Source organism: Alligator mississippiensis, chromosome 2 (genome assembly GCF_030867095.1).
Source record: "Alligator mississippiensis isolate rAllMis1 chromosome 2, rAllMis1, whole genome shotgun sequence".
Classification (NCBI taxonomy): Eukaryota; Metazoa; Chordata; order Crocodylia; family Alligatoridae; genus Alligator; species Alligator mississippiensis.
In genome coordinates this window covers 116,206,300-116,216,548 of record NC_081825.1, presented here as the reverse complement: position 1 = coordinate 116,216,548, position 10,249 = coordinate 116,206,300, and the positions used below count along the sequence as shown (strand labels likewise).

Below are 10,249 nucleotides of genomic sequence, written 5' to 3'. Positions count from 1 at the left end.
GGGTTCGGTCCTTGGACCGATACTCTTTAATGTCTTCATCAGCGACTTGGACGTGGGAGTGAAATGTACTCTGTCCAAGTTTGCAGATGACACAAAGCTATGGGGAGAAGTGGACACGCCGGAGGGCAGGGAACAGCTGCAGGCAGACCTGGATAGGCTGGACAAGTGGGCAGAAAACAACAGGATGCAGTTCAACAAGGAGAAATGCAAAGTGCTGCACCTAGGGAGGAAAAATGTCCAGCACACCTACAGCCTAGGGAATGACCTGCTGGGTGGCACGGAGGTGGAAAGGGATCTTGGAGTCCTAGTGGACTCCAAGTTGAACATGAGCCGGCAGTGTGACGAAGCCATCAGAAAAGCCAATGGCACTTTATCGTGCATCAGCAGATGCATGACAAATAGGTCCAGGGAGGTGATACTTCCCCTCTATAGGGCGTTGGTCAGACCGCAGTTGGAGTACTGCGTGCAATTCTGGGCGCCACACTTCAAGAAGGATGCGGATAACCTGGAGGGGGTACAGCGAAGGGCAACTCGTATGGTCAAGGGCCTGCAGACCAAGCCCTACGAGGAGAGACTAGAGAAACTGGACCTTTTCAGCCTCCGCAAGAGAAGGTTGAGAGGCGACCTTGTGGCTGCCTATAAGTTCATCACGGGGGCACAGAAGGGAATTGGTGAGGATTTATTCACCAAGGCGCCCCCGGGGGTTACAAGAAACAATGGCCACAAGCTAGCAGAGAGCAGATTTAGACTGGACATTAGGAAGAACTTCTTCATAGTTCGAGTGGCCAAGGTCTGGAACGGGCTCCCAAGGGAGGTGGTGCTCTCCCCTACCCTGGGCGTCTTCAAGAGGAGGTTAGACGAGTATCTAGCTGGGGTCATTTAGACCCAGCACTCTTTCCTGCTTATGCAGGGGGTCGGACTTGATGATCTATTGAGGTCCCTTCCGACCCTAACATCTATGAATCTATGAATCTATAAGACTGAAGTAAAGTAGACACTGAATAGCTCAGGCTTCTTTGCATCTCCCATTAGTAGCGTACCTCCTCCACTGAACACAGCACAGCTTCTCCAGTCTCTCTTTTTCATCTGTAAGACCCATGTTGTGTTCTCTGTGACAGGGGGCCACCTCAGGGCCAGGTCTCAATGGCAGTCAAGGACAGTCTGTCCTGTCTCACCTGCCATGTCTTTCTGTTTTAAACTGATGTAAAATGTAGGTGGCTGCCCATTTAATGCTCCAAAGGTAGGGGTATATACATGACTCTGACATTCCCTATACCGTGTCCCATGCCTCGCAAATGGCATCCAAGATACAAGGCTCCACTGGCCCAAACAACCTACTATTTACTACCCCTGACTCCCTTGCTGAGCTGTATCACTTGGCCTATAGCCCAACTGTGGCCTCAGGCATCCGTAGACTTACCTTGGCCATTCTGCCCCCTCCCTGGGGCTTCAACTTATGCCACCACACTAGGGCGTCCCACTTAAGTTATCACTGTTGTGGGGCTGGCCCCTGTGCAGCCCTTCAGGCCCACCTTAGCAGACCCTACGCTGCACCCCACATGCACATTTCTTCAGGCTGCTACCGCAAACCCTACTCTGTGCAGGCCTCTAGACATACTTCTGCCTCCTCACTGGGGCCACTCTTCTGCCCCCTCACTGGAGCCACCAGCATCTTACAGCCCATGAGGATCAGGTGCCTTTCCCTAGGTATGCCTGGCCCCCATGCCTGTGTCTACATCTGGGTTACCCACCAGGTTGTGGTGGCTGGAGCTATAAGGCACCCCATACTTGCCTTTCACTAGGGAGGCAACTGGTGTGGCATTTCCTGGGGACCACCCCACCACAGGTAGTCCCACCACACCATCCTACCCTATCAGGGTGTAGTTTTTGGTCATTCCCAAGGACCAGAAGCCTCCTGCCATCTTCATAGCTCCTGCCCTTACCTTCAAGATGTTGTGAGAAGCAGCTCCAGCTGGGCGATGTTCTCCCTGCAACTGCAGCCAGCAAACTGCTGGCTCTCCTGCTCAGGCCTGCTCTTATTTCCAGCAGCTGAGCCTTCCTCCCCAATCAGGCAGTACCCTGCCAGCCACATGACACCTGACTGGGGAGTGCAGCCACCAGCAGGCTGTTTTGCTGCTAGCTCTAAGCCCTTAAAGTGGCAGGCACCAAAGGTGCTCTGCAACATTCTCCTTTTTACCCCTTCACTTCAACTTGCAGGAATTGGATTAGATTCTTCTGGGAAGCCACTATGAAGAATTTTCCCGTATAAGGAGGCAAGGGGTAAAGACAACATTGAAGGGGTAAAGACAACATTGGCACAATTTGGATAATTTAAAGTATTAAAAAATAAAATAGTGTTTAAAATATTTAAACCTTCTCTTACACCAGCAAAAACAATTTTGTATGTTAATCCCACTTTAAGAATTTGAAAGGACTTTTAACACTTAGCACCTCAACAATTAATGGATGAAGATGTCTTCTTTTCTTTCTGTGCCCAATTTCAAATTACTATATGCACTCTAAATAACAAATTATTTCATGAAAGCCTTTTCCTCGGTTTGTTGGCCAGCCTACTCTTTCATGTGCTTATTCTGATTCAATACTGCACACTTTAAAGAAGTCCAGAATTTGTTATTTTATAAATGGCATCATGAGCCACTGATCATTTCTTAATTGTAATTTTTGTTCTGACTGGAACACTGCCAGCCAAGAGAATTCCACTTTTAAAGTGATTTAACAGCATAGTTTGATATGCTTATTCTCCAGGATAAAAGCAAATAAAATCAATTACATTTAATAAGTTTTCTAAACCTTAATGGAAGCTCAAAACATTATTTTAACTCTTCTCTAAGGCCCTGATTTGGCAACAAATAGGCATATTCCATCAACATCAACAGAACTATTTGTGTGCTTGAAGTTTTGCTTGAGTTCTAGGATGTTGGTGAATCAGGCCCTAAAATGCTGTGGACAACCACGCGTCTTGTTTCCCATCTGAAGTAGAACTGAAAAGTATGGAAACACCACAGGAAACTGCTCTCTCAATTAAATAACTCATCTGAAAATATAAAGCACTGGGAAAATTGCCAGATCCTCAGAGGTATTTAAGCACCTAACTCCCATTGGTTTCAATAGCAGTTGGAGAACTTAATGTTTTTGAAGATCTGGACCAGAAGCCCTGGTCTTCAGCCTAGTTCCTAAAGCAAAAAGCATCCACAATGAATCAGCATCTACACTGAAACAAACATTTGAACTTTTTAAGTAATTGCCCATCACCATTTATTAGAATTTGATTGAAGTGAACTAATATAACAACAGGGACATAAAATAGTTGTTTTAGAATTTCTTAAAATGTTAAGAGGGGCTGGTATGGTTGGGAATTACTCATCTATCTTTAAAATGAACTCTAAATCATTTCCTGATACAGCCATTTAGCACAAAGAGAACTTAATCCTTCCTGGCCTTTAAAAGAGATACAGATGATTACCTGTCAAAAACGATAACCAGTGTAGGAAAAGAATGACTATCCCCTTTTTAGCAGAAAAGAAACTTTACTGCAAGGGAAAGAAACTATAACAAGTTAATAGTTTTAGTGCCATAATAAACTAAAGTTATATTGCTGCGGTGTCTGCAACATCTAGTAAAAACTAGCACCCCACCTACCAGGGTAGACCCCTGTCTCCACATAAATGCTTAGTAAAAAGCCAAATCACCTCAAAGGAAGGATTTTACTGTCCTACTGCTAAATAAGCTTTGTGAGCCATTTGCTCTGCTCAACCCTGTGTCTTGTCAGGAGCATTGTCTGTATATTATAGATGTCAGCATTTGTTCTCACCTTTCATTCAGTTGTACATTTTTATACATTGACAGATTCTATCATCAAATTTAATGACCTATTTCAGACAAAGAAATAATTGACTAATGAGGTCTTCTTTTATTTGCAGTAACCATAACAAACCAATTTCTCAGCAAGCCCCCAGACCATTAAGAAAAGCATGCTTTAGTTCTACAACATTCAAGTGTGTCACAGAAGTCAACAAAATGGTAACGCGACAGAAGCACCAAGACATTGGAGAGAGGCTACTATTTTTATTTAGAAACAGTTAATCTTAGTTCTGTTAGTTTCACCACTCCTCAGGATTTTTCTGGTTCTTCAGGTTTTTTGCTGTGGAAGATTTTATAATGGACAATTTTTACCATAGGCATTTACTATGATAACACTTAATTTTTTTAAGTTATACACCACTCACAAATACTCATATCTACACACTGTGAATGTATAGTTTATTTAAATTCCTAAATCAAAAGGGTTTGGAAATCTCAGACATCACCCAGAACTTAAAATAAAATGTCACGTAATAATACCATTAAGCTCTCCAATCAGTTTTGTCTCTTAACAAAATTCATCTGAACGTATTCAGATATTTAAAAATCACATCAGTCTGTAACCTTCCATACTAGCTTGGATATTCAGAGGGAAGTGAATCAGTTTTAATAAACATTAGACACCAGAGGAAGTGGTTATAGATGGAAGAGGGACATTGTTGGAAGAAGCAGATAAGCTAAGAACCCATAGGAACAAAAGGGTCACAAAAACTAACCTGGCAATAGGGTAAGAATCCATAATCCATAAGATCCAATCTGTGGATGATTTCTTGTGTTCCGCGATTTCCCATTCAAATGGATTTTTAACATTTTGTTGCCTGAGAACAGCAATCCTAAGGTCAAGAGTTTCAAGGTATGTTATGGTATACTGGTTATTTTGTTAAACATCATGAAAAAAAATACAAAACTGAGAAAAACTTTGTATTCACATACGGTACAGACAGAAGTGTGGCTCCCAGCTATAACTGGGAATGCTTTGCAGGAAGCGTTCTGAGTTACAATGACCCCTCAAACCAAACAGAAATTCAGTCTTGGTTCCAGGGGGAAAGAGAATCTAGCTGCAAGCCTGCAGCCTGTTTCCCTTAGCTTTCCCAGCCTGTCCCTGTTTCAGAATGGGGGGGGGAGGGGGGAAAGGGAGCAGAGGGAGCTCCTTCTATGGGTTCCTCAGTCAGCACTGGAAGGTGAGGTGGGTGAATTGGAGTCCCCTGACCTTGAGGGTGCTCTATTACATATACTCCATCCTCCAGAAGGGGTTGAAAAAACCCCAGACCAAACTACTCCTGCTCCCTTTCCCCCTCCCATTCTGAAAACAGCTAGAGGCTGGGAGGCAGTGCAGAAAGAAGTTACAGCAGATGGTATGCTTTGAAACGTCTTCATCTGACCCCTCATGCAATGAGGGTCCAGATTTTCACCCGATCAGTCCTTCTTTTAAGCAGCCTGTAGCTGTTCGCTTGCGTTTGGTCATGCCTATAGACCACTTTCTGTGGCCAGATTGGGCAAAAATTGTCAATTCTGTCTGCTCCCATAGGCTAAGGACAGACATTCAAAAAGCCAGAGCCTGAATTGATTCAATCTTTGGAGGTTAGTCTAACCTGCCTAGGCTGAACTGATTTGTACCAGGACAAACATTCTCTGTGGACTGAAGCAATACAGGCACATGCCTGCAGTTGCTCAGGCCAGGAGCTGGAGGGGGCACTAGAGCATGCCCTCAGCTGAAGAGAAGCTGTGGGGGAAGGCGTGGCCAGACTGGGCTGAACTGGCCAGAGAGGGGTTTAATTCCCCTCTCTCTAACTGACCAGCAGGGACCGGAGCTGGGTCTGCTGGGCACTCCCTCCTCATTGCTGCAGCAGTGGGGTACCATGGCCCCTGAGGCAGAGGGGCGTAGGAAGGAAAATTAGTCTCCCTTCTACCCCCACTGGCGTCTGAGTCTCCCTGCCATCACTGCCGCACTCACTCCCTGCCCCAGAATAAGCACAAGTACTTGCCTCAGCCTGTGCTTGGTGCCAGCGGCTGAATAAGCCCCCTCCTGCCATAAGGGGGTTGGTCCCAAGCACAGAGCGGAGGTGGCAGCCGTGCCGGGCAGACCCTGCTATGGTGCAGGCAGCCTCTGTATGCTCAGGGTGAGCCACCTCCTGCCAGGAGGGGGCTTATTCCGCTGCTGACACTCCACCAGGATCTGCCCAGCCCAGCCCAGCCCAGCCACAGCTAAAGCTCGAGGGGGAATAATGGGGAGGAGCACCCACTAGCTGGGAGCTCAGGGGCTTCAAGTTAACCCCTCCAGGACTGCAAGTGCCCGGGGCCAGTGGCTGGACAAGCCCCCGCTTGCCAGGAGGGGGCTTGCCCCAAGCACAGAACGTGCTGCAAGGGCCAGGTCCTGCCCCCACCCAGCAGCTGGAGCAGCGAGTGATGAGTGACCATGACAAGCAGCAGCCCATCATGGCATCCCAGAGTGCAAGCCCCTTCCCGGTGGGCAGGCCATGCTGTGGGGCCAGTAGAGCTGTTGTGGAGCACGGTGGTGCTGTGGGGGGCTTGCAGGGCTCTGGCCCCCTCCAGACCCCGGTGCTACCATGCACAGCCTGCCGCAGCTCTGCCAGCCCTGCAGCACAGTCCCTCACCAGAAAGGGGCTTGCGCTCCCCCACATTATGACAGGGGCTGCTGCCCCCAACAAGGGCCCTGCCCCCTCCTTCTGCAGTAGCAGAGAGGGAGCATGGCCAGGTAGGCCAGGGGGCAGAGACAGGGATTATTCCTCCTTCCTCTGGCTTCCAGCAGAGGGGACAGCAGAGGGCCTATTCCAGGGCCGGGAGCAAGTGCAGTAGTGAGGGCGGACAGACTGGCTGCTAGTGAGGGTAGAGGGGAGACTAACTCTCCTCCCAGCCCCACTCTGCCTCAGAGGCCATGGTGCCCCGCTGCTGCAGCAGTGAGAGGGGAGTGCCTGGCAGACCTGGCTTGGGTCCTTGCCAGTGGCACAGGGAAGAGGAAATTAAACCCATCTCTGGCCAGATTCCCACCCCTGCCTGTCCCTGCTCAGGCTGGGGAGCAGAGGGGCAGGGCCAGCCTGGCTGGTCTGAAGCAGAGAGCCCCTCCTAGCCCAGAAAGCATGCTGAGATGCTGGGGGTCTCTGGTTTAACTCAAACCAGCAAGGGGCCTGGGGCAGACCTTGCATAAATCAGTTTGACCCAAATCAGTTTAAATTTGACACTACATTCAACCAGGTTTATCTCAAACCACTTTCAGGCATTTTGAAACTGGTTTGTGTACACTGAATGCCTGTTCTGTTACAGGTTTAAACCAGTTTCTGATCACTTTATTTGGTTTATGTGTAATGTCTGTCCCTAGCCATAAAGACAAAATCAAATTTTGAAATGTTCATGTTGAAGGTGTCAGTCATGTCATTTAACCAATTGGCTTCTACACTTTGCAGCATCCTATAATAAATGTTGTACATTATAGGTGTTCTGGCTGAGGGAAAAGGTATAATTTCTATCATCAGAAGGGAATCCAACACCTGAAAGAATAGAGTTTTGTCTATATTAATGCTATAGGAAAGAAAAATAGTTCAAAGAATTGACTAATAATCCTTGAACCACTAAAACTCAGAACAATGCATAAACCCTTAGAAATGTATTCCAGCATGAGTGATTCATATAGGATCTTAATAGATCATAGCTAAAGGTGTCTCCGAAATCTGTCCACTTATTTAGATGTTTAGTCTTTTTTCTCCCAAACAAAGGACATAATATAAACCTTATGATTTTACCACAGAGCAGCTGAGACAGTAAATTACCACACTTTCTTATGTTTATGGCATTAACATTGAATATCATTGGGATATATTATTTCAAGGGATACACCCTAAATAAACTTACTCTACCTGTTTTCAAGGATCATCCTTTAGTAAGAATTGCTTTGAAAGAAGAATGTTTCTAACACCACTTGTGACAGCTGTTCCCAGGAAGCAGAACATAGCCCAGAGCAGATCTCTGCTCAACAAGAGAGGGTGTAGCAAGCTGTCTGCAAAACATGGAATTTGTTCCAGAAACAAGGAACAACTTGAGAATCACAGAGCCACACTGAAAGAAAAAGAAATGTAAACTAAAGTAGCATCTTCACACAGTCTCCACTATAGCACCAAAATATTCAAGATTATGTCCAACAAAGACAAGATGCTGCTGACTGGTACTGCAAGTCATATGAAATATATTGACTTAAGGCTTTGGTGCAAAGGATTTAGCTGGGTCTGGAGGAAGTGGGTGGAGATAGATAGGAAACAGGTTGGGTGCCAACACCTCTGTCTAGTCCCAATTTTTCAGTCAGCATATGTGTCCAAAATGAGATTGTTTTATAATTTGTTCCTTCTTCTTGGATCAGCTGGGGAACAGTAAAGTGATTCTGGCTTCCCAGTCTCCAGATTCTTCTCTGAGGTTTTCTTAGGGTAGTACAAATAATGGTCTGCTGTTTATTACTGGTTGTAAAACTTGTGGTATCTTCTAGTCCTTCTAGTCTGAATAGTCATATGCAGAGCACAAGTGGAATTCCATTACAACAAAATCCATTTTAACAAAAATTCGCCTGCAATAAAAATATTTCCAAGGCCTGGATACTAGCCCATAGTAAACAGTGCTAAGTAGATGTCTTTTGAGCAAAACCCACTACTACAAAAAGGCCTTCAACAATAAATCACTTTTCCTGTCCTGGATAAAGAGAGCCATTCATTAAAATAAAATCTTTCTTCCCCATCAAGCAAATATTCCACTGATATGACAGCAAGGACAACTGAATAGGGGTACAGTAATATGTGAACAGCTACTGCAGAACAGCTGAGAAGCGAAGTCCTTGCTGCCAGCTACTTGAAAATACACAATCACTTACCTTTCATCAGCTATTCTGCAATAGTTGTCCCTAAGCCTGATTTTACCCTCCAGTAAAAGCAAACCTTGTCTCATTAAGGGTAAGTTGTCCAGGTTTAGCTCTCCCCAGGGGGTAGGAGGGAGCATGGGAGAAATTACCACAAAGCAGTTTAGTCTCAGGAAACTGTCATCCACTTAACTGTGGGCATACAAACAGTGGTAAGTGTCTGTGTATCTGCAGTTAATGGGGCAGGATTTGCCACACCTCAGCTGCTGACTGTTAATTGTCCATAGAGGTATGACCTTACACTGACATTTCTATAGAATGAAAATAACCTGGGCACTTCATTGAAAGTCTTTATAATGAGATTCTCTAGATGCCACTTTATGGTAAACAGCAGACCACATGGCAGTCTGGCTGCTGTGTTCCACCCACTCCAAATCAGTCTTATGATAGTATGTCAGCTTATGTGTTGTTCACATGGCTAACTAACGCCTAATCTCTGATTAGTGTTGGGTACCTAATTTAAAATGCAGCTTCACATAGAGGTAACCATCAGAATAGCCAAAGTAAGCAAAAGCAACTCAGTCAGATTCAGGACTTTATACTTCTGATTGCAAGTTAATTCCTTACTCCTATGAACAAAGTAAAAACTCAATCATTGTAGGGTGACCATACATCCAGGTTTTCCTGGACAGGTCCTTTTTTTTGGACCCCTGTGCTCTGTCTGGGTGGGTTTTTCAAATAAAACCAAATGTCCAAGTTTTCTGCTCTCCCAAGCTGGCGGGCAAGATGATTGGCTGTTGGAGGTCATGTGCTCCCCACGTGGGTTCCAGCAAACCAGGTAACTAGACAGAGTGAGAGTGAGAGAGTGTGAGTGCGGGTGCACATGCAATGCAGGAGCTGGGCAGCAGGGCTGGGGGGGCAGGGGGGGCAGGGGGTTCGGAGTGAGGGGCAACGCCAGGGCTGGGAGGGGTACAGAGAGCTATGGCTCAGGAATGAGGGCACGGGGGATGGGGTGGGATGGGATGGGATGGGATGGGTGACTGAGGGTTGGGTGTACAGGGCACTGGCAGTGCCAGGGGGCTGAAGGTTGGGAGTGAGGGGCACCAGCAAGGGGTGGGGGGCAAGGTACTGCTGTTTGGGAGTGAGGGACACTGGCAGGGCTGGGTTCAGTGGGTCTGGAGTGAGGGGCAGCAGCAGGGCTGGGGGGGTGGCTTTTCAGTGAGGGGCAACAGAATGGGCAGTGGCAGGGCACCAGCATGCCACTGCCACCCCACCATCATATTCCCCCCCCTCCCCCAACAGGTGTCCTCATTTTTGGACCTGGAAATACGGTAACCTTATTTATGAACAGAAATTACATCAGCTGGTAGGAAAATAATATAGCTTTTAAAAATGAACACTGAAAAACAGAGAAAAGCAAAACAAAAGAGAAAGCTGAATTCAGACTGACCACCTCTATCATAACTAATTTCTGCGTAGCATCACATACAAATTACCTGTTGGAGTCCTTGC

General features: G+C 46.4%; 1 long non-coding RNA gene across 1 annotated transcript in view; it reads right to left on the bottom strand.

Annotated features, from left to right (window-relative positions):
• Nucleotides 1-3,939: 3,939 nt before the first annotated feature.
• The window catches only part of LOC132248585 (uncharacterized), a 77,963-nt gene continuing 71,653 nt past the window's right edge, over nt 3,940-10,249 (bottom strand). Inside the window, exons 2-4 of the long non-coding RNA XR_009459839.1 lie at nt 7,755-7,953; nt 4,599-4,715; nt 3,940-4,162 (exon numbers count right to left, since the gene is read on the bottom strand). This is a non-coding gene — a long non-coding RNA (uncharacterized LOC132248585). The remainder of the gene's footprint in view (nt 4,163-4,598; nt 4,716-7,754; nt 7,954-10,249) is intronic.